The sequence below is a fragment of the Chiloscyllium punctatum genome, chromosome 52, assembly GCF_047496795.1.
Source record: "Chiloscyllium punctatum isolate Juve2018m chromosome 52, sChiPun1.3, whole genome shotgun sequence".
Lineage (NCBI taxonomy): Eukaryota > Metazoa > Chordata > Chondrichthyes > Orectolobiformes > Hemiscylliidae > Chiloscyllium > Chiloscyllium punctatum.
The window spans coordinates 30,054,918-30,080,112 of NC_092790.1; the positions used below are offsets into that span (position 1 = coordinate 30,054,918).

General features: G+C 48.5%; 1 long non-coding RNA gene across 1 annotated transcript in view; it reads left to right on the top strand.

Moving 5' to 3' along the window:
* Positions 1 to 25,195, top strand: part of LOC140470543 (uncharacterized) — a 113,780-nt gene that overhangs the window by 87,023 nt on the left and 1,562 nt on the right. Inside the window, exon 2 of the long non-coding RNA XR_011956507.1 lies at positions 5,785 to 6,000. This is a non-coding gene — a long non-coding RNA (uncharacterized lncRNA). The remainder of the gene's footprint in view (positions 1 to 5,784; positions 6,001 to 25,195) is intronic.

The window sequence follows — 25,195 nt, forward strand, 5'->3', positions numbered from 1 at the left end:
GTCTCTCTCACCCCCTGGTCTCTGACTCTCCCCAGTCTCTCTCACCCCCGGTCTCTGACTCTCCCCGGTCTCTCTCACCCCCCGGTCTCTAACTCTCCCCAGTCTCTCTCACCCCCCGGTCTCTAACTCTCCCCGGTCTCTCTCACCCCCCGGTCTCTAACTCTCCCCAGTCTCTCTCACCCCCTGGTCTCTAACTCTCCGCAGTCTCTCTCACCCCCTGGTCTCTAACTCTCCCCGGTCTCTCTCGCCCTCAGTCTCTGACTCTCCCCAGTCTCTCTCACCCCTTGGTCTCTAACTCTCCGCAGTCTCTCTCGCCCTCAGTCTCTGACTCTCCCCAGTCTCTCTCACCCCCTGGTCTCTAACTCTCCGCAGTCTCTCTCGCCCTCAGTCTCTAACTCTCCCCGGTCTCTCTCTCCCCTCCGGTCTCTTACTCTCCCCAGTCTCTCACACCACCCCGTCTCTAACTCTCCGCAGTCTCTCTCACCCCCCGGTCTCTAACTCTCCCCAATCTCTCTCACCCCTCGGTCTCTAACTCTCCGCAGTCTCTCTCACCCCCTGGTCTCTAACTCTCCCCGGTCTCTCTCACCCCCTGGTCTCTAACTCTCCCCGGTCTCTCTCTCACCCTCCGGTCTCTAACTCTCCCCGGTCTCTCTCACCCCCTGGTCTCTAACTCTCCCCGGTCTCTCTCTCACCCTCCGGTCTCTAACTCTCCCCGGTCTCTCTCGCCCTCAGTCTCTAACTCTCCCCGGTCTCTCTCACCCCCCGGTCTCTAACTCTCCCCGGTCTCTCTCTCCCCTGGTCTCTAACTCTCCCCGGTCTCTCTCGCCCCCCGGTCTCTAACTCTCCCTGGTCTCTCTCACCCCCCTGTCTCTAACTCTCCCCGGTCTCTCTCACCCCCCGGTCTCTAACTCTCCCCAGTCTCTCTCGCCCCCTGTCTCTAACTCTCCCCAGTCTCTCTCTCCCCCGGTCTCTAACTCTCCCCGGTCTCTCTCGCCCCCTGTCTCTAACTCTCCCCAGTCTCTCTCGCCCCCTGTCTCTAATTCTCCCCGGTCTCTCTCGCCCTCAGTCTCTAACTCTCCCCGGTCTCTCTCGCCCCCGGTCTCTAACTCTCCCCAATCTCTCTCACCCCCCGGTCTCTAACTCTCCCCAGTCTCTCTCGCCCCCGGTCTCTAACTCTCCCCAATCTCTCTCACCCCCCGGTCTCTAACTCTCCCCAATCTCTCTCACCCCCCGGTCTCTAACTCTCCCCAATCTCTCTCACCCCTCGGTCTCTACCTCTCCCCAGTCTCTCTCACCCCCTGTCTCTAACTCTCCCCGGTCTCTCACGCCCCCGGTCTCTCTCACCCCCCGGTCTCTAACTCTCCCCGGTCTCTCTCACCCCCAGTCTCTAACTCTCCCCAGTCTCTCTCACCCCCCTGTCTCTAACTCTCCCCGGTCTCTCTCACCCCCCGGTCTCTAACTCTCCCCAGTCTCTCTCGCCCCCTGTCTCTAACTCTCCCCAGTCTCTCTCTCCCCCTGTCTCTAACTCTCCCCGGTCTCTCTTGCCCCCGGTCTCTAACTCTCCCCAATCTCTCTCACCCCCGGTCTCTAACTCTCCCCGGTCTCTCACACCCCCTGTCTCTAACTCTCCCCGGTCTTTCTCACTCCCCGGTCTCTAACTCTCCCCGGTCTCTCTCACCCCCTGGTCACTAACTCTCCCCAATCTCTCTCACCCACTGGTCTCTAACTCTCCCCGGTCTCTGTCGCCCCCGGTCTCTAACTCTCCCCAATCTCTCTCACCCCCTGGTCTCTAACTCTCCCCAGTCTCTCTCACCCCCCGGTCTCTAACTCTCCCCAGTCTCTCTCACCCCCCGGTCTCTAACTCTCCCCAATCTCTCTCACCCCCTGGTCTCTAACTCTCCCCGGTCTCTCTCACCCCCCGGTCTCTAACTCTCCCCAGTCTCTCTCACCCCCCGGTCTCTAACTCTCCCCAATCTCTCTCACCCCCTCGTCTCTAACTCTCCCCGGTCTCTCTCACCCCCTGGTCTCTAACTCTCCCCAATCTCTCTCGCCCCCTGGTCTCTAACTTTCCCCGGTCTCTGTCGCCCCCGGTCTCTAACTCTCCCCGGTCTCTCTCACCCCCCGGTCTCTAACTCTCCCCAGTCTCTCTCGCCCCTCGTCTCTAACTCTCCCCAGTCTCTCTCACCCCCCCGGTCTCTAACTCTCCCCAGTCTCTCTCTCGCCCCCGGTCTCTAACTCTCCCCAGTCTCTCTCGCCCCTCGTCTCTAACTCTCCCCAGTCTCTCTCACCCCTCGGTCTCTAACTCTCCCCGGTCTCTCTCACCCCCCGGTCTCTAACTCTCCCCGGTCTCTCTCGCCCCTCGTCTCTAACTCTCCCCAGTCTCTCTCTCACCCCCTGGTCTCTAACTCTCCCCAGTCTCTCTCACCCCCTGGTCTCTAACTCTCCCCGATCTCTCATCGCCCCGGTCTCTCTCACATCTGGTTTCTCATCTCTCCGGATCTCTCTCTCCCCTCGATCTCTCTCACCCCCTGGGTCTCTCTTGTCCCTGTTCTCTCTCGACCCTGGTCTCTCTTGACCCCGGACTCTCTCACCCTCCCCCCTACCGTCTCTATCACCCCCCTCCACCCCGGTCTCTCTCGCCCCTGTTCTCTCTCGCCCCCGGACTCTCTCACCCTCCCCCCACCACCATCTCTCTCACCGCACCCCCCCCCCCACCCCCAGTCTCTCTTGCCTCTGTTCTCTCTTGCACCCGGTCTCTCTCTCACCCTTCGGTTCCTCTCGCCCCAGTCTCTCTCATTGCCCCGTGGTCTCTCTCGCCCCCCTGCGTCACTCACCCCGATCTCTCTCACCCTCCCTGGCCTCTCGTTGCACCCCCCCCCCATCTCTCTCTTGCCTCTGTTCTCGCTCGCCTCCCCCCGGTCTCTCTCGACGCCCGGTCTCTCTCGCCCTCGGTCACTCATCCCCCCTCGTCTCTCTCTCTCCTCGGTCTATCGCCCCGGTCTCTCTCACCCCCCGGTCTCTCTCGCCCCCCTCAGTCTCTCTCACCCCCCGATCTCTCTCGTCAACCCCGGTATCCCTCATCACCCCCGGTCTCTCTCTCCACCAGTCTCTCGTCATTCCTGGTCTCATTCACGCCCAGTCTCACTTGCCTCCAGTCTCTCTTGCCCCCGGTCTCTCACGTCAACCCCTCTCTCTCGCCCTCCCCCGGTCTCTCTCTCACCCCCGGTCTCTCTCTCGCCCCCGGTCTCTCTCTCGCCCCCGGTCTCTCTCTCGCCCCTGGTCTCTCTTGCCCCCTGGTCTCTCTTGCCCCCTGGTCTCTCTTGCCCCCTGGTCTCTCTTGTTTCCCCCGGTCTCTCTCTCTCTGCCCCGTTCTCTCTCGTCGCGCCCAGTTTCTCGTTGCCCCAGGTTTCTCTCGTCCCCGATCTCTCTCACCCCGGTCTGTCTTGCCCCTGGTCTGTCTCGTCGGCTCCTGTCTCACTTGCCCCCGGTCTCTATCACACCCTGTCTCTCTCTCGCCCCCGGTCTCTCTCTCGCCCCCGTCTCTCTCACCTCCCCCCCCCCGCGTCTGTCTCACCCCACCCCCCTCGCGCTCTCGCCCCCCCCCCCCCCACTGCGTCTCTCGCCAGCCCCGGTCTCTCTCACCCCCTTCTCTCTCTCATCACCCCTGGTCTCTCTCGTCACCTCCAGTCTCTCATCACCCCCTCCGTCTCACCCCTGGTTGCTCTCACCCCCCTAGTCTCTCATGTTCCTGGTTTCTCTCGTCACCCCCGGTCTGTCTCGCCCCCGGTCTCACATGTCCCCGGTTTCTCTCGTCGCCCCCAATCTCTCTCTCGTCCCCCTCTGTCTCGCCCCCCCTCACTCAGTCGGCCCCCTCTCTCTCTCGCACCCCCTCCCTCTCTTGCCCCCCCTCTCGCGGCCCCTTTTCTTTCGCACCCCCCCTTGCACCCCTCTCTCTCTCACCGCCTCTCTCTCTCTCACTGCCTCTCTCTCTCGTCACCCCCTCTCTCTCACCCTCGGTCTCTCTCGCCCCCACCCCCACCCCCGGTCTCTCACGGCCCTGGTTTCTCTTGTCGCCCCGGTCTCTCTCTTGTCCCCAGTCTCTTTCATCACCTCCAGTCTCTCATCGCCCCCCTCTCTCTCTCACCCCTCTGTCTCTCTCGCCCCCCTCTCTCTCGCCCCCCCTCCTCGAACCCCTGTCTCTCTTGCCTCCTCTCTCTCACCCCCCCCTCTCTCGGCCTCCCCTCTATCGGCTCTCCTCTCTCTCGCACCCCCCGTTTCTCCCACCCCTTTAGTCCGTCCCCCTCTCTCTCTCGCCCACCTCCTCTCTCTCTCTTGCCCCTCTCTCTCACCCCCCTGTCTCTCGTCCCCCCCACCCTGTGTCTCCCTGCTCTTTCACATTCTCTCGAATCACTGTCGCCTCATCTCCCTTTCTCTCCTCCCTCTCTCTCTCATTCTCGCCTCTGTCTCTCTCTCTTTCTCTTGCTGCCATCTCCCTCCCTGTCTTGCCCCCTCTGTTTGCCCCTCTCTCGTTCCCTCTCTTAACTCCATCCCTATCTCCTCTCTCTCTCTCTCTCTCTCTCAGGGAGGGAGAGAGGGAAGAGGGGAGGCAGGTGGAGAAACCGGGGTTGGGGGTGTGGTGTGATAGAGACGGGGGAATGAGTGAGAGTGAAAAGGAGAGGTGATGAGAAGGAAAGAGTATGCAGAGATAGAGAGGGAGAGCAATGAGGAGAAAGGGTAGGGGAGAGGAAATGGGGAGTCCAGGTTGGAGGGGGGGTACAGAGGGAGTTAAACCCAGCGCCTGAGCTCAGGGCGCGGTGCCCTCCCCTTCCCTGAGGCCCAGGACTTGGGGCTGAGTCTGTCTCTCTCCAGCTGAGCTTCTCCAACACAAAGACACACAACAACATCGGTCACTCTGCTGCTCGGCACGCTTTAATCAACATTTTTATTGGTTACAAATGGAAGTGATGGATACAGTCAGTGGGACGGTGCCTTTTCTCACTGGCCCCTGAGTTGTGAGAAACATTGAAATGTTTCCCTGTAACCCCCCTGGGGGATAAGGATGGACAAACCAGCGCTACCCTCAGTCTGTTACCATAGCGACAGGCTGCTCCATCACTGAAACACTGAACTGAAATGAGAAAATCCCGGATGGATTGATTAATGAGGGAATTTGATGGATGGATGGATTTGGGTGAAGGGATATTTCAGCACATTCTTCAGCTGCTGCCTGAACTTAGTCTGGGTCACGGCATAAATCGCGGTGTTTGTGCAGCAACTGAGGAGCTGCAGCATGAAGCCCAATTCCCGCACAAAGGGATGGAGATACACAGACTGATACCCAATCGACAACATCCGGTTCCATATAGAATACAGCATTAACGTTGACCATAACAGGATGAAATTGGCCGAGATCACAAACAGTAAAATGATGGATTTTTTTCGGTTTCTCATTTCAGTGTCAGACTGAGCGTCCCCATTGGTGTGAGCGCGGAGTCTCCTGCGGGCTCTGCTGGTCACTAAAATGTGTCTGACGGTGAGAACATTGAGCAGCAGAATCAGGAGAAATGGGACACACGGGGTTAGAATGTGGTGGAGGAACTCGATTGTGACCCAGACAATGGAGGATTGAACAGCGAATGTTACCTCACAAAACCAGGGGAAGTTCACCAGCAAATACCGAGCCTTGAGCATAAAATACCAGGAAATGTTCTTTAAACAGCTCAGCACAGTCACTGCTCCCAGAACCACAGCCGCCGTTTTCTCACTGCAATATTTACTTTTCAGCTTCCGGCAACAAATGGCCACAAACCGATCAAAGGTGAAAGTGACGGTGAACCAGACAGAGCAGTCAGTGGCTGCATAAAGCAGGACGGCGTGGATATTACACACGGGGACGGAGTACATCAGGAAATAAAACTGTTCCCGATAAACAATGGGAATGTGTCTCAGGATCAGGTCGAGGATAATGACCAGGAGATCCGCCGCTGCCATGGCCCCCAGGTAACGTCTGACACATGGAGACAATCCACAATCTTTATAAAGCAGGACGTAGATGGTCACTACGTTAACTGTGAGGAAGGAAAACAAACCCATTATCCATCAGCCTGGAGGCAAAGGGACCCGTTTGATCAGGGACTCAGTGAGATTTTCAAATGTGTCCCTGTATTCAGGAATTTATTAAAATAATTGGAGCTGGAATAATAAATGGGAAGGTCGGAATTACTGACAAAAATATGACAAAAAACACAAGAAACCCTCCCTCCCCAAACACACAGAGACACATCCATAAGGACAGATGATTTCTAGAACATTCCCACACACTCGATCGCTCGAGAGCAGACACAGGTCACTCCTTCCCAGTTCCTAATACGGAGGGTGGAAACATTGCTGTCCTGAAGGATTCTCTCCCAGTTTCCTGAAGACAAACGGAGTTTGGGAATTCCTGTATTTTGGTCTAAATTGTGGTCGATCCTGTGTCGTGGAGAAATGTAAACTCAGGGAAAACGTATTCACCCCTTTAACTGCCTGAGGGTCCTTCGGAACAGAGTCTCCTTCTCCCTGGAACGGGATCTCTTCCCTCGGGATCTTATCGTTTGTTCAATTCACTGACGTCCAGCCGTTCACAAACAATGTCAGGGATAGAACGTTCCGGGTAATGTCAGTTATAGAATGTCAGGGACAGAACGTTCCGGGGAATGACAGTTATAGAATGTTGGGGACAGAACGTTCCGGGGAATGACAGTTATAGAATGTCAGGGACAGAACGTTCCAGGGAATGTCAGTTATAGAATGTCAGGGAGAGAAAATTCTGGGAATGTCAGTTATAGAATGTTGGGGACAGACCATTCCGGGGAACCCCATGACCTGTCCATGACCTTTCCCCCCTACCCACTCCACCAACATGATGTACTGTGCCTGGACACACTGTAACATTAATGGGGTGAGAGACGGAGGGTCCAATCACAGGAATGGGAACTAAAGGCATCGCCAGATCAGCTGAGATATTTCGATATACCACATTCTCAATCCACCTCCCAGAACCAGCCCGGACACCATCAACCCCGGGGAGATATCTGTTCACCGGGGAACACTGTACAGACCAGGCCAGTGTCCTGCTCAGTACAACACAGCAATCTGTCCAGATTCATCCATTGCACTGCTCAATACAATCCAGCAATCTGGCCAGGGTGAAGCAATGTGCAGATTCAGCCATTACACTGGGACAATACAATCCAGCAATCTGTCCAGTGTGGGACACTGCACAGACCACAGTAGTGCATTGATCTATAAACCCAGACCATATATCTGTTCCGCACTGGGAGCTGTGCAGACCACAGCAATGCATTGATCTATAACCCCGGACTAGATATCTGTGCAGCACAGGGAGCTGTGCAGACCACAGCAGTGCATTGATCTATAAACCCGGACTAGATATCTGTGCAGCACAGGGAGCTGTGCAGACCACAGCAGGGCACTAATGTGTGAACCTGAAACAAATATCCATCCAGCAGAAGGAGCTACCGAATCCATATAATTGCATTATCTATAAACCTCAACTAGATAGCGATCTGTGCAGTGATCACCCGGGAATTAATCTGTCACCCAGGAGCAGTTACCCTCCCAGCATGGAGGGCTGTGTAGCCCACCCCAGTGCATTGATCTGTAACCCAGGAGCAGTTACCCTCCCAGCATGGAGGGCTGTGTAGCCCACCCCAGTGCATTGATCTGTAATTCAGGAGCAGTTACCCACCCAGCATGTCGGACTGTGTACACCACCCCAGTGCATTGATCTGTAACCCAGGAGCAGTTACCCTCCCAGCATGTAGGACTGTGTACCCCACCCCTGTGCGTTGCTCAGTAACACTGTGTTAGATCCCTGCCCAGTGTGGGGAAACTTGCAGCCCGGGATGGAAGTGACAGGATGTGCAGCTCCCACCCATTTACAGCTCCATAATCTCCTTTGTGCCGTGATAAGGGGGTGCTGTGTGTGTGAACCTCACTGCCAGAGAGACCAGGCGGGGGAATCAGTTTAAATATCATCACATGGGGGTGGGTTGGGAAGTAGACAGAGAGGGGGAGACTGAGAGACAGTGTCATGGAAGGATGTGTTCCCAGGTTGCAGAATACTGAAAGCTGGACACTTCGATAACATCCTGTAACATGAGCCTGTCTTCCCAGGAAAGATGGGAAAAAGGGATATTGGTGTGAGGTGAAATGATGGAGAGTTTTGGATGAGCATTTGTTCTCCAGCTTTGTAAATGGGACTGGTTTCAACAGAGTCCAATATTCATTGGACAGATTCTGACAATAATTTCTCTCAGTGCCATTTTAATTGACTGGGACAGAGGGATCAACCGCAACAGACCGAGCTAGTTTTCTTATGCTATCTTATCATACTCACCTCATTAACTACCCACAGCACCCCATAGTGTCCCTCTCATTCAATACCAGCCAGATGATCTCACCCATCATGACTGGAGGTGCACACCATCGTCCGGATACCCCTGGATATTCCATGATCTCTGGCACTAGTGCCATGTTTAAAAGCCCAAATGGGCACACGGTTGAGCTTTCTCAGTTTGGAGCTGCCCTATACAGTTTACCCCGAGTATGGCAGATAAGTGATTTACACTAGGGTTTGTTGACAGGGGCACGGAGGGCCTGGTGGATGGGCTAGTACAGACGGGAATCATTTTCTTCCCAGAGGGGGACACACCACCAGACCCACCGAGCATGGTCTGAGCTCCCCACCCAGCTCAGTGCAGTATCTGGGGTCTGAAGAAATGTCCAGCAATACAAGACAAGCATCAATAACCTTCCCCACTCTGTCAGGATAAGGGTCACTGTATTCTCTCTGCTCCCTCACACTCACTGTATATCTGTTATAGCACCTTCCCCACTGCCGCACGCTTTCTCTCTCTCCCTCTCTCCTGCTGTCTGTCTGTCTGTCTGTCTCTCTCTCTCTCTCTCTCCCTCTCTCCTGCTCTCTCTCTCTCTCTCCCTCTCCTTCTCCCTCTTCGTCTCTCTCACTTCCTCCCTCCACTTTACCCCTCACGTTAATAACACTGCATGGGAACAACACTGTGGTCTGATTCTATCATACCCCTCCCCATGTCCCCCCACCTATACCAGCACTAACAGCAGGGTCACATACTCCCACCCTCCCTCCCTTTCTCCCATTGCAGGAGAAACAGCCTGGAATAGGACAGAAAGGGCCAAGCCGGGTGGTGGAGTGTCCGATATCCGTTCCCTCCCCCCCTCCTCACCCTGCCACATGGGGAGGACCCTGGTAGGAGCCGGAGAGGATGGGGACGCCTCGTGCAGAGATTCTGAAACATCCACGTCCCACCGACCGAGTAAGGAGCAATGTTCAGTGAAGGGCAATTCTCACTTTAAACCCACTGGCAGCTCCGATTCCCCTCGGCACAACTTAGAAGCCGTGGCCCTGATGCCATCTCCCTTTTGTCTCGAGCTGGTACAAATGGAATCCCCTTGGTCTCGGTGGGCAGGAGGGTGGGCTCACAACACATCGTCACCACCTCCCAGGAAGGGAGCACGGAGACTACCTCCTACACCTCCCCCTGGAAACAGCTCAGATACTGAAACTAATCTGTGATCGTTACTGCTCTCCCCACTTGTCCTGATATCTTCAACAATCTGTGCTCATATACACCCAGCGCCCTCTGCTCCTGCACCCCCTTTATAAGTGTACGGCCTGTTTTAAACTGTCTTTCATTGTCATTCCTACCAAAGTGAATCACCTCAAACTGCTCTGCATTGATCCCCACCTGCCTTACACTTGAACACTACTCCAACGTGTCACTGTCGTGTTAGAGTTCCACAATGACCTCCATAGACTTCAGAGTTCTTCCAAGTTCGGTGCCACCTACAAACATTGAGATTGTTATAGTGTCACAGTCCCCATGAAACAACTGAAATCCTGCCCCACATACACGAGTGTGAGCAAGTGAAATACTGATATACTCCCACGGACAGTGTCTAATAATGACATACTGTCAATGGAACAACAACAGTCCTGACACACGCCAGACGGAGCGAATGAAATATTGACAAACCACAGAGCAAGAGAAATCCGGATAGGTCCCACTTATCGATATTCATCAGGGTATAATGTGGTGAAGTTGAAAGGGTGTACTATAACTGTAAGAGAGAGGGAATGCTGTTCTGAACTGAGAGCTTACAAGCTCCTGTGATATGAGAGGATGGCAGACCCAGAAACAGTATATTGCTGTAGAGCTGGAGTCGGGTAATAAGCAGTTAAGAGAAAGAGAGTCCCAGAATTGTGAATAGTTGATGTAAAATGTTCACTTTCAGAGTGAAAAAATAAATTGATGATTTTATTTAAACAGTGGAATTTGGGAGTTCTCTGTCACTCATATTTTAACAGTTTACGAGGCGAATTGAGCATTTCTTTATGTTTCATTTAAGTTACCAGATGAGCTTCACGCCGTGCCCTAACCATCCCCGTGTGTGTATCTGTGTGTATCTGTGTGGGGCAGGTCTGGCAGTCTCTGTGGTGCTTAAAGTGATGCAATGCCACCCTCTGCTGGCCTCCACACGCCACTGCACAGGCATTGGCAGAGGGTGAAAACCAACAGGGATTCACTCGGGGGGGGGGGCGGGGAGACGGCAGCTGCTCACAGCACCATCCAAACTGATGTCTTATCCATGGACTGATCTAAATGTCCTTTAAACGTTGTAACTGTCCCTACTTTCACCACTTCCTCTGGAAGTTCATTCCACACACAAGCCAGAGTCTGTCTAACATAATTACCTCTCATGACTTTCGTAAATCTTTTTTCCTCACACCTTAAAAATCCCTCAGTTTTGAATCCCCAACTCTAGGGAAAAGACATCAGTCCTTCAGCTTCTCTGTAACCCTCATTATTTTATAAACCTCTTGTAAAGTTACTGCTTAATCTCATATTCTTCAGTGAAAAAAGTCCCAGCCGATCCAGCCTCTCCTTATAGCTCACACCCTCCTTTCCCAGCAACATCCAGGTTAATCTCTTCTCAATCCTCTCCAGCTTAATAATATCAATGTCAGTAATATCAAAGTGAATAGTCAAGGTATTTTCTAAGGGTACGGGGAGTCCAAAACTAGAGGACATAGGCTAAAGGTGAGACGGGAAACATTTATTAGTGACATAAGGGGCAGCTGTTTCACCCAGAGGGTGGTGTGCCTATGGAATGACTGGGCAGGGTGACCAGACTGGACACAGTATTCCAGAAGAGGTCTCACCAATGTCCTGTACAATCACAACATGATATCCCAATTCCGATACTCAAAGGTCTGTCCTATGAAGACAAGTGTGTTAAACACCTTCTTAACCACACTATCTATATGAGATGCACATTTTAAAGAATTAAACCTGACAGCCTAGGTTTCTGTTCCACAACATTGCCAAAGGCCCTGCTTTTAATTGTATAGGTCCTGCTGTTGTTTGATTGACCAAACCCAATACCGCACATTAATCCAAACTAAACTCCATCCGCCACCCCCCAGCCCAGTGTGTGATATTACTGTCACCTCACCCTCCCCCTTCAATTTTAAAATGCCCATCCATCTCCAGGAGGCTGACACACTCCGGCCTTGATTTTCACAAAGACCCTGAGCTTGGTTTGCCTTGTGTGGTTAGGGGGAGGTGGGACAGATTGCAGACACAGTCAGTGGGGAGGAGAGGCTGGACAGTAATCAGCGGCCTGGTGTCATTTCATGGTTTTAGGAAAAGGGGAGTCACATGTGAGAGTTGGGAAGAGTGATCGGTGTTTTGGGGCCAGAAATTAAGCTCTCCCTTCGTCTCTGGTGATCAGTAATAAATATCTATTTGAGACCCTTCATTGGGCAGAGTGTGTCTGCAGGATTTCTTTCCTTAATATTGCAGACTACAGATAATAGCAATTAAAGATGCTCATAGTTAATTTCGATAGCGCAGCACGTACACTCAATATCCTACAGTTGAGACAAATATCTTGCATTTGTTTAACAATACAAAGTGTTTTGTGTAGTTCAGTAATGGCAACCTGATTATAATAAATCCACACTGAGCTAAAAGTGGGCACTAAAATATGACCCAAAATCTGGGTATGGTAGTGTGGTGAGTAGTGTCCCTGTCTCTGAGCCAGAGCTCTGGATTTGATTCCAATTCCTGAACTTGTGTGGTAGTGTTCCTAGCTCTGGGCTAGAAGGCCTGGACTCAAGTCCTGCCTGTTGCAGAGGTATGTCCCAGCATGTCAGGACAGTCTGATGAACAAACACACAGGAGAATACTGTTACAGCTTTATGGGTATTGTTGAGTGATGCTCGTGTCCCTGCCTCCGGGCACAAAGGTCTCGGTGTAAATCCCACAGAAGTTACTCATGATACATCTGAACAAACTGATTAAAATGGATTTAGAATTGTGACTTGATGGAGAAGGAAGAGGTGTCAGTATTGCATTTCAGAATTTAGGCCCAGGATGACTGAAAGTACAGCCATTCGTGTTGATTGGAGTCACATTTTGCAGCAAAGGTTTATAAAATCAAAATGGCCATGGATAGGGTGAGTCGTTAGGGGTTTTCCAGCAGGTTAGGGACATCCAAAACTAGAGGGCTTTGGTGGAAAGTGAGAGGGGAAAGGTTTTGAGGAGGCCTAAAGGGCACCATTTCACAAATATTGGTGGTTTGCGGATGGAATGAGCTGCCAGAGGAAGTGGTGGTGGCTGGTACAACTACAGCATCTGGGTACTGAGAGACCTGGCGAGCTTTTCCAGCAATTTCTGTATTTCTTTTAAAATTGCATTCAGTTTAACGCAGGTATACTGAATAAATTTAACTTTTTATTTTTTAATGATGTAGGGACATGTAAACATATATCAAATTGACCGAGACCATTTTCTGCTCAGGGTATGGCTCTGTGTATGACAGCAGCAAAGATGCACCTACATGGAACAGGGAATGTGATGGAGACATAGTTTGGACAATGTACAAGGAGACCTCACATGATCCAGTTTGGGAGAGGATGACATTACTGTGTGATTCAACTCAGACAGGGAGAAAATGTAACCTGCCTAAGAAGGAGTGGCTTATTGCACTCTCTCTCCTTCATTGTTCCTCATCACAGCAATGTGTTCGAGCTAAAAAAAAACTCTACAGTCATCGTTGCCGTTCTTATTTTTATGGAATCCCTACAGTGTTGAAACAGGCCCTTCGACCCAACAAGTCCATACCAACCTTCCCAACCCATTTCCATATATTTACCCCTGACTATTGCACATAACCTAGAAATCCCTGAACACTACGGACAATTTAGCATGACCAATCCACCGAACCTACACAGTTTGTTGTAGGAAACTGGATCACCCATTAGAAGCTCACATCGATAAGGGGAGAATGTGCAAACTCCACACAGACAGTCACCCAAGGCTGGAATCGACCCCAAGTCCCTGGTGTTGTAAGGCAGCAGTGCTAACCACCGTGCTACCCTTTGGATGATCCCGAACCAGAATTCACTGGAATCTACTCACTGCATAAAGCAAAGGGAATTCAGTCAAATCCAAACTCTCCCAGGATGAAATCCCATTGCTAGCAGCTTGTGTGAGTACAATATCTTCAGAAGCAGAATAATGTTTTGGACAATCTCACAATTTTTCCTTTGTCATGAGTTCCAATAATATTTGGACAAAGTTCTTTCAAGTTAAAATTGCAGAGATTGTGTGTGTGTGTGTGTGTGTGTGTGTGTGTGTCTGTGTGTGTATATGTGTGTGTGTGTGTCGGTGCGTGTGTGTGTCAGTGTGTGTGTGTGTCTGTGTGTGTGTGTCTGTGTGTGTGTATATGTGTGTGTGTGTCAGTGTGTGTGTGTGTCAGTGTGTGTGTGTCAGTGTGTCAGTGTGTGTGTGTGTCTGTGTGTGTGTCTGTGTGTGTGTGTGTGTGTGTGTTTTTAGAAAGGGAAATATTGATTATATTATTTCAATACCCAAACAGTTTGCCATTCATCTTTCCATCATAGTTTGAGTAACATTGCTCTGGATCATAAACGTGTTGTTTTAGCAGATTAAAGAAACTAGCCTAACTTGTTCCTAAAACTAACCCTGACTCAGTCTGAGACCGATATCATCGGCCATATCACCAACCTGGTCACATTTAACATTTGTTGTGAGCAGTGGAGGAGTGGGACTAGAAAAGGAAACAGTGACCCCAAAAAGCCGGGGATCGATAGACCAGTGAGCCTGATGTCAGTGGTGGGTAAGTTGTTGGAGGGATTCTGAGGAATACCATTTACATACATTTGGGAAGCCAAGGGCTGATCGGGGTAGACAACGTAGTTTTCTGCATGGGAAATCATGTCTCATTAATTTGGTTGAGTTTTTTGAAGAGATGACAAAGAAGATTGATGAAGGCAATTTGGTAGACATTGTCTAAATGGACTTCAGCAAGGTGTTCTTTTAAAGAACAAAGACCAAAGAAAATTTACAGCCCAGGAACAGGCCCTTCACCCTCCAAGCCTGAGCCGATCCAAATGTACTGTCTAAATCAGTCGTTCCATTCCTAACCATCTGTCTCCCTCTGCTCCCCACCTACTCATGCATCTGTCCAGACGCATCTTAAATGAATCGACCGTGCCTGCCTCTACCACCTCTGCTCGCAATGTGTTCCAAATGCCCACCACCCTCTGTGTGAAGTACTTACCGCGTGTATCCCCCTTAAACTTTCCTCTTCTCACTTTGAAAGCACGACCTCTCGTTATTGAATCCTTCAACCTGGGAAAAAGGCTGTCTCTATTCACCCTGGCTATACCCTTCATGATTTTGCAAATCTTAATCAGGTCCCCCTTCAATCTCCTTTTATCTATTGAAAATAAACCTAACCTACTCAGCCTGTCTTCATAGCTAGTATTTCATTCTGATTGGTAGACAGATTAGTAAATTTCAGTGACATAAGATACAGAAGGATCTAGTCACAAATGGCTTGAAGGAAGAGGGAAATTTTTCAGACTGGCGGCTTGTGACCAGCAGTGTGCTGTAAGAATCAGGACTGAGTTCACTGTATTTTATCATTTATGTAAAGGATTTAGATGTGAATATAGGGACAATAGTTAGTAAGTATACAGATGACATCAGAATGGTGATGTAGTAGATTATCTCAGAGTACAACAAGACCGCAATTAGATGGGACAAAGATGCAAGTAGTAACAGATGAAGTTTTATTTAGAGAAAAGTGAAGCTTTGCATTTTGGGAAGGCAAATCAGGGCAGACATTATATTCTTCATGGTAAGGTCCTGGGGAGTGTTGTGAAACAAAGGGGCATAGGGCTGCAGGTGCATTGTTCCTTGAAAGTGGAAACGCGGTAGAGAGTGTGGTGCAGAACACATTTGGCACATTTGCCTTAATCAATCAGAGTATTGAGTATCGGAGTTGTGGTGGTATGTTGTATCTGTACAGGACGTTGGTGAGGCCACTTTAAGAATACTGCGTACAACTTGGTTTTCTGCAGAAATGACTTACACGGATGTCCCAGGACTGGAGGTTTGAGCTTTAGGGAGAGGTTGATTAGGTTGAGGTGTTTCCCCCTGGAGTGTCAGAGGCTGAAGGGTGACATTATAGAGGTTTATAAAACCATCAGGGGCATGGATATTCTGAACAGTCACGTTCTGCTCTCCAGGGTAGGGGAGTCCAGAACAAGAGGGCATAGTTTGAAGGCGAGGGGGATTGATTTAGAAGGGATCTATAGGTAAATGATTCACACAGAGAGTGGTGTGTGTACAGAAAGTGCTGTCAGAGGAAGTGCTGAAGGCGGTTACAATCGCACATTTAAAAAAGTAGGGATATTTACCAAATGCTGGCAAATGGGACTGATATCTGATCGGAGTGAACAGATTGGACTAAAGGGTCTGCTTTCATTCTGCATGACTCTCTGATCCTATAAGAGGGATGATGAAACATTCTGTAAGGTCCTTTCAAGTCGTACTTCTCTTCTCTGGAAGTATATCATGCCTCTGTGTCACATTGATTGAAAGCTGTGTTATTTAAATATTTGACAGAGAAGTGAGTCACGGATAATGGGATATAGACAGGAAAGTGGAGCTGAGACCACAACCTGATCAGCCACAATCTTACTGCCTGTTGGAGAAGGCTCAAAGTATCTAATGACCCACTCCTGCTCCTCAGTCCCATGTTCCTGTGTGCCATTCAGCCCCTCAAACCTGCTAGACAGGAACAGTTGGAGGCCACTTACTCCTATAACCTGGTGCACAGAAACAGAGGAGACCATTCAGTCCCTCAAGATAATACCAGAAATGCAACCCCAAGAACTTGAAACATACTCATGGGAGGACAAGGCAGCCATGAGTGATAAGGCATCAAACCAAAAGAGAAAACATACAATGTGGTGAAGATGATTGCGAATCCAGAGAATTCATTGGCTCTGAAACTACATAAGGCTGGTATCACTGACACTACAGAGGTCTTAATCATGGTCAGGGAGAGAAACAGAGGAAAAACATTCAATTTAAACACAGAAGATGGTATTTCTCAAGGAAAAAGATTTAGGTGAATTAAACATTTGAATTAAGAACAGTTAAATGCTTTTGCGGAATCTGTCAGATTGGAAGCAAGACCCGGGAAGACAGATCCTCAGCAGGATGAGAGTTTGAAAATGGAAGTATTTCCACATCAGAAACCAGGTTCGGTCACTGAGTGCAGGGCTCATGGGTGAATGGGTCTTAGTGAGAATTGGGGAACAGACAGCAAAAGTGCATTGCAGATATTGCAGCTCGAAACTGCGTATTCACGTAGTGCTGTAGACCACAGAAGCAGGAGAAGCAGATCTGCATTCAACCACAACCTGTAACTTTTTGCCAGGGTAACACCTCAGTCTGTCATTGGCATCAACACCATCTATGGCTCAGTGACGAGTGTGGGCGAAGATGTCAGGGTCAGAATCACGTGAACTTTACCTCATGCTAACTCATTAAAGCTACCAGACTTGACCAACAGATCTGTTCGAAGCAAACTACTTCGAGGTCTGAAAGGATGAAACCGGACAGAACACCCGGCCTCAGCATCAATGTCAGAAAAGGGAATGGGAACACAGTCCTGTCGACCCTGCAGAAACCTCCTTCCTAACACCTGAGAGCTTGTGACAGCATTTACAGAGCTTTCCCACAGACTGCACAGAAACATCGGGAATGGAAAACACATTTAGCCTCCTCATTCTAGTTCATAGAAAAAATCTCCTCAATGCACTTACCCCACACGATATACATATCCATTAATGTGAGTAACCTTGGGAAGCTATAAAATAGGCGGTGCAGTATTACGTTTGGTCCATCGAGTTTGCTAACCAATTCAATCTCATGATGGTTGGCCCTTCATTTCCCCACCGTACTCCTGCTCTCCCACCATCCCTTTACTGTCTCTAAATCCTTATTTATAATCAGTGTCTCGGTTTCCAGGTGCGAGAGAATTCCCCAGGTTCCCGAGTCAGTGAGAGCAGACATTTATTATCATCTCAATGCAGAGTGACTGCCTGTACCTAATACTGAGGTCCCTTGTTTTAGAAGTCCCAGCCAGGGGAATTATCATCCCTGCTTCCAATCTGACTAACCCTGTCAGAGTTTTGTATAGTTCACTGAGATCTCCACTCATTTTCCTAAACCCCATGGAATACTGGCCCAGTCACCACAATGTTTAAAGGGCATTGTGGACAGCTGGGCCCCAAGCACTGATTCCTGCGACACCTCAACAACAGCCCTCTGTTAATTTCTATTCATTTATTTCATGAATCTGGGTGTCACTGGCTGGGCCAGCATTTATTGCTTGACCCTAATTGCCCTTGCGAAGGTGGTGGTGAGCTGCCTTGTTGTACGCTGCAGTCCACCTGCTGTGGTTGACCTCCAATGCCATTAGGGAGGGAATCCCAGGATTCTGATCCAGTGACTGTGAAGGAGCGGTGATATATTTCCAAGTCAGGATGGTGAATGGCTTGGAGAGAACCTGACGATGATGGTATTCCCATACATCTGCAGCCTTTGTCCTTCTAGATAGATGTGGTCGTGAGTTGGGAAGATGGTCTCTGAGGATCTTTGGTGAACCGTTTCATTGCAGCATGTAGATAGTAAAACACTGCTGCTGCTGCTGCTGAGCGTTGATGGTGGAGCATTGTGGGTGAAGGGACAGTCAAACTGGCTGCTTTGTCCTGGATGGTATCAAGCTTCTTGAGTGTTGTTGGGGCTGCACTCTTCCAGGCAAATTGGGAGTCTCCTATTACACTTCTGATTTATGCATTGTAGATGATGGACAGACGTTTGGACGTCAGGATGTGAGTTACTCGCCGCAGTATTCTTAGCTTCTAATCTGCTGTTATAGTTCCTGTGTTCATGTGGCGAGACCAGTGAGTTTCTGAGCAATGATTACCCACCAGGAATTTGACACTGGGGGATTCAGTGATAGTAACACCATTGAATGTCAAGGTGCAGGTTAGATTGTACTTTACTGGTGATGGTCACGGTCTGGCATTCGTGTGGCCTGAATATTACTTGACACTTGTCAGCCTGGATACTCTCCAGATCTTGTCGCGTTTGAACATGGACTGCTTCAGTATCTGAGGAGCCACAAATGTTGTAGAACATTGTACAATCATTGGCGAACATCCCCACTGCTGACCTTAAAATGGAGGGAAGGTCATTGATGAAGCAGCCCTGAAGAAGTTTTCGGTCACTGCCCGAGGGATTCCTACAGATTTGGAGCTGAGTTGACAGACCTTCATCAACCATGACCACCTTCCTACGTGTCAGGTATGATTCTAACCAGCAGGGATTTGGCCTCTGATACCCATTGGTTCCAGTGTTGCTAAAGCCCCTTGATACCACACAGGGTCGAATGAAGCCTTGACTTAAAGGGCTGTAACTCTCACCCCACCTCTGGAATTCAGCTCTTTTTTCCATGTTTGAACCACGGTAATGAGGTCAGGAGCTGAGGGGCCCTGGTGGAGCCCAAACTGGGCATCAGTGACCAGGGTATTGCTGAGCAGATGCTGCTTAAAAACACTGAGACCTTCCACCACTTTACTGATGATCGAGAGGAGACTGATGGGGTGGTATTTGGCCGGATTGGATTTGTTCTGCTTTTTACATACAGGAGCAATGATTACTTGGGGTAATTTTCCACGTAATCAGGAAAAGCCATTGTTGTAACTGTATTGAAATAGTTTGGCTAGGGGAGTGGCAAGTTATGGAGCACAAGTTGTCAGTAGTATTGACATAATGGTGTCAGATTATGCACCTTTTGGAGTATCCAGTATCTGCACTCGTTTCTGGATATCGAGTGGACTCAATCGAATTGGCTGATGACTGGTAACTGAATTGCTGAGGACCACTGGAGGGGGCTGAAATGGATCATCCACTCCGCATTTCTGACTGAAGGTTGTTGCGAATGCATCAGCCTTATCTTATACACTGAAGGGCTGGGCTCTTCCATCATGGAGGAAGGGGTTATTTGTGGAATCTCTTCCTCCAGTGAATTGTTTCATTGTCCCCAACGTTTCTCGGCTAGATGTGGAACAACTGCAGAGCTTAGATCTGTTCCTTTGCTTGTGGGATCACTTATTTGTGTCTATTACTTACTGCTTATGCTGTTTAGCGCACAAGTAGTCCTGATTGGTGGCTTCACCAGGCTGACACCCCATTATCAGGTATGCCTGGTGCTGCTCCTGCCATCCTGCAAACTCCACTGAACCAATGTTGATCCTCTAGATTGATGGCAATTGTTGTGAGGGGGATATGCGGGAGGCCATGAGGTTATGCGGGAGTACAACTTGGCTGCTATTGATGACTCATGACACCTTATGGACATGCAGATTTGAGCTGCTAGATCTGTTCAAAGTCTGCCCTGTTTAGCAACGTGATAGTACCACCCAAAATGGTGGAGGTTATTCTCAATGTGCAGGTGTGATTTTGTCTCCACAATGACTATGTGGTGGTCTCTCTTACTGATAATGTCATGGACAGATACTTCTGTAACTGGCAGATTAGTAAGGCTGTGTTCAAGTATGTATTTTCCTCTTGTTGGTCCCTTTCCCACCTGCTGCAGAACCAGTCGAGCAGTTCTATCCTTTGGTGCCTGGCCAGCTCGATCAGTAATGTTGTCGCTGAGATACTCTTGGTGGCGAACATTGAAATCCCCCACCCAGAGTAGATCTTGCGTCCGTGCTACCCTCAGTGCTTCCTCCAAGTGTTGGTCAGCATGGAGGAGTACTGATTCATCAGTTCAGAGAGGCTGGTACATGGTAATCAGCAGGAGGTTTCCTTTCCCATGTGCAAACTAATGCCATGAGACTTCATGGGATACGGAGTCACTGTTGAGGACTCCAAGAGCAATTCCCTTCCAACTGTATCCCACTGTGCCACCACTTCTGCTGTGTCCGTCCTGATGAGACAGGAGATATCTGGGGAAGGTAATGGGGTGTCTGCGATATAGTCATACTCACAGAATCATTCTTACAGACAATGTCAGGCTGTTGCTTGAAGAGTCTGTTTATTTCTATTCACCGTTTCCTGCCAGCTGTCCCATTCTGGAAACATAGCCATATATTAGCCCCCAATCCACTCAGATTTGATTTCGCAAATTGGGCTTGGAGCTTTACCAAAAATCCACATGTTTTACATCCATTGCTTCTCTTTCATTTGTCTCCCAGTCTGTTTCTCCAACATCATTCCCATTTCATAAATCTATGTTAGTGTTGCCTATGACCAATACTTTCAGCCCCAATAATTTCCCCTAAACCATTTCCTTACTATGTTCTATGTTCAATGTACTCTATCATTTTCCCACACCCGACTCGGTTTTCCTTGTATTGTTTGAAAGTTCTGTGAAGACAGAACTGAAGTAGTGGCTTCATAGTTCTGCCATTTCCCTGTTTCCCAATCTCTATTCTCTGGTTTCAAACTGTCGGGAAACTGTACTTGTTTTCTCATATTTCTCACATTGACATAATTTAACCAGCTATTACTGTTCACTCTTTTAACCCTTGTGAATATACTCTTCAGAAAGCCATCAATTCCTGCCTTAGACTGCTCAATAATTGACCTTACACACCATCCACTCACAGGAGCACAGACTCTGTGCCAACAGAAATACAGCACAATCTATATTAGTCCCACTTTCCTACACCAGGCCCATAGCCTGGAATGTTATGACACTTCCACGTGCTCGTCCAAATACTTTTTAATGATTGTGAGGTTACCCGTGATAATCCCCCTTCTCAGGAAGTAATCCCAGAACCCCACATCCTCAAGGTGAAAAAAATATTTAAATCCTCTCTGAACCTCAAACTTTTCACTTTAAATGTGTGCTCATTTGTTCTTGACCCTCTGACTAAAAGGAACAGCTGCTGTCTTTCCACCCTGTCCATGCCCCTCATAATCTTATCCTTCTGAATCCCTGACCCCTCAGCTTTCTCTGCTCCAAAGAAAACAACCTGAGCTTATCCAGCCTATCTCCATAGCTGATATGCTCCATCCCAGGGAACATCCTGGTGAATCAGCTCTGCACCCTCTCCAGTACAATCACATCTTTCCTGGAACGTGGCTCCCAGAGCTACATACAGTACTCCAAAGCCCTGTATTGCTCTTATAATCTACTCCTGATTAGGAAATGCTACACCCAAGGTCCAATTCTTACCTAGTCCATTAACCTGTCCAGTCACATTCAGGGATGTGTGGAGAAGCACACCCTGAAGTTCCCAGTGTGCTGCCATTCATTGAGTCCTCCCCTGTCTGGTTCCTTCTCCCAATGTGCATCAGCTCATATTTATCAGGGTTACATACCATCTGCCATTGATTTGCCCATCTGACCAATCATCTGCATCTTCCTGTAACTTAAGGCCTTCCTCCTCACTGCGAACCATCCGGTCAATCTTAATGTCAAACATACAGTTACTTATCACACCTCCCCCACTCTCCACCTAGCCCCCTCCACATTCACATCTTTTTTTATGAATAACACAAACAATAAGGGACACAGCACTGATCCCTGTGGTACACCGGGGACACTGGTCTCCAGTCACACAAACAGCCTTCTCCCACCACCCTCTGCCTGCTGCCATTAAGACATTTCTCCTTGTAACCTGTCAAGGTATCCTTCATATTGTGAGATTTTACATTATTTCTCAGTATCCCGGCTGGAAATTTGTCAGAGACCTTCCTACAAAACTAAACAATCGACCTCCTCAAACTAATTCAATCAAATCCATTAGATGCGACTTCCTTCTGATAAAGTCACGATGATTATCTCTGATCAAACCTTGTGACTCTGATTGGAGTTCGATTTTCTCCTTCCCTATTTTATCCTGTAGTTTCCTTAACAGTGATCTAATACTCACTCGTCTATAGTTCCCTGGTCTATCTCTCCCACCCTTACTGTGAAGTGTAATCGTATTCGCAGTCCTCCAGTTCTCTGGCACCTCCCCTATGATCAGATTCTAATTAAAATATTCAGTCAGTGTCATTCCTCCCTTGACCCCAACAGCCGCCTGTGATACAACTCTTTCAGACATGGATATTGGTCCAAATTTGTACAGAACAAAGCCTCAAATCCCTACTCGTATTTTACATCAATCTGTTCAAGAGTTGTCCAGTCCATCTTCTTGAATTCTGTACCTGCATCCTCCTTCTCCCAAGTAAAATAGATGTGAAGGTCTCCTGTTACAATCCATCATTGTTCTGCAGCTTGACACGCAGATTGCCCCTTTGGTTTCTAATGTACACTGACTGTTTGCTGATTATTCTGTTCTACTTGTCCGTGTAGAATATCATGGGATTCCCCCAGATCTCACCTACTTCTGCTTCCTCAGATCCCTCTGTTATTCAGTCCTTTCGATGTTTCTAATATTCACGACAATCACCTCTCATGTTTCGAAACTTGAGATTACAGGCTGAGTTACCCCGTCAGACAACCTTGCCAACGTAGGGGTTAATGTGGAGAATAGCTTTTTTAAGTTCCTCTGTAGTCAGTATATTCTTTCTTAGATTGGGAATCCGAGCGATACACAATAGTCTAAGTTTAGTCTCATTAACACTCGATGCAACTGGTGCACGACATCCTCTACCTTCCAATTACATTCACATGAATGTAAACCTAATTTTTCTTTCCCATTTGCATATGTTCTTCCTAATACCTCTCGGTTTAACTTTTCTTATGAGCTCAGTGTGTGAGTTCTTTTAAAAAGCTCATGAATATCCAACTATACATTATCCATTTGTTGTTCATTGCCTATGTCCACAAGAATCATCTTCAAACCATTCCAAAACAATGTTTGCCACTGCTGGTTTTCCATTCATCGGTACATTCTCACACTCCCCAGTTATGTTTTTACCTTCTAAATATCTCGTAGCATGTTCTTTGTAATCGAGTCCAGGAGATACCTGACTGCGGATGACAGGTTATCTGGTCTGTAGTTTACCATTCTCCAAATTCATCTCTCCTTAAATTGTTGGATAATATTTATAACCTTTACCTTATCCAGATTGGATAAATGCCTTTCGGGAATGTGTCGGAAAATAAAGGGAAAATCCGCGATGCAATCAACATGTCTATTGCTGCTTCCTCTGAAATTCTTGTATGAAGTACATCTAGTCTGTCAGATTTATAAATACTCAATCCAGCTTTCTTTTCAAAGATGACCCCAACACTGATAACAATGATCTTAGACTTTACTTACACAAGTCCCATGGTCACTTGGTATTTCTGGGAGAATTTCTGGACATTCTTCCATGGAGATAGACACAAAGGAACTGTTTCTTTTCCCTGCGATTTCTCTGTAATCTGCAATAAATTATCCTGTGTGCACACCAACTGTTCCACATTTGACCTTGTTTTTATTTTTTTCATACATTGATAGACGCTTTTTAGCAGTCTTTATGTTTTTCTTCCGTTTGCATGCTTTTTCTCTTTCTGATTTTGGTCATCCTTTGCTGGGTCCTACATTTCTCTGAATCCACTGGCTTACTGCAACACTTGGCATTTTCCTAAGCTGCATCGAATATGTCGATGAAGGTGGGGTTGAAAGTGATAGTCCGAGAGGAGGGTGCACCAGATTGATAGGAAGGAAGGTGGACACATAGGAACATTCAAAAGCGCGGTGCTGACTTGGAAGGTTGGAGTAGGATAAGGTGGGATTAGGGGAAATGGGGAAATCAACTATGATCCCCTGTGGTTGGAGGGTCCCAAGGCAGAAGAGGAGGCTTTCTTACTCCAGGCTTCTGGTGGCTCCGGTTAGGCGATGGAGCAGGCCCAGGACTCTCATGTCCTTGGCAGAGTGGGAAGGGGAGTTAAAGTGCTCAGCCACTAGGCGATGGAGTTGTTCAATGTGGTTGTCCTAGAGATGTTCCCTGAAATGATCTACAAGTTGACCTCCTGCCTCGCCAATGAAGAGAAGACCACATTGTCTTTAATGGATGCAGTAGATGAGGCATTCTGTCTCCCTTCATTACCTTTCACTTTCAACCCCACCTTCATCTACCTATCGTAATCCCAGCTACCTCCCTCCTGCCGCACCCTCTTGTCATTTATCTCTCAGCCCCCTAGGCCAATAAGCTTCATTCCTGATGAAAGGCTTATGCCTGAAACATCGATTTATCTGCTCTTAGTATGCTGCCTGACTGTGCTTTTCCAGCACCACACCCTTCGGCTCTGATCTTCAGCATCTGTAGTCCCCACTTTCTCCTCACACCTTCATGGTCTGCATGATTCAGATTTCAAATGGTTACTTCAAATGCAACAAAAACTATCGTGTACTCAAACAGCATAAAAGAAAACCAATACATTGTGGTCACTGTTCCCAAAATGTCCTTTCCAGCAAAATTTTCAATTAGCTCTTCTGATCACTCAACACCAATTCCTAAATAACCTGATCTCGAGCTCAGTGCTCAACATAATGTTCATGTAAACCATCTCACACGCGGTCATGAAATCCATTTTCCCAGCATTAGCATTCAGTTGGGTTAACACAGTTTAGATATAATGTAAGCAGTATATTATTACTGCAGTACCCACAAATGTGTATATCTCATTTCCTGTTTTATCATATGTCCAGCATTTGTATTGCAGCTTTCACTTTGATATATAACTCCCATCAATGTTTGCTCCATCTTACTAGATTCTGTGGAATCTGAGCGATGTGGGCTCTGGAGAGATTAAT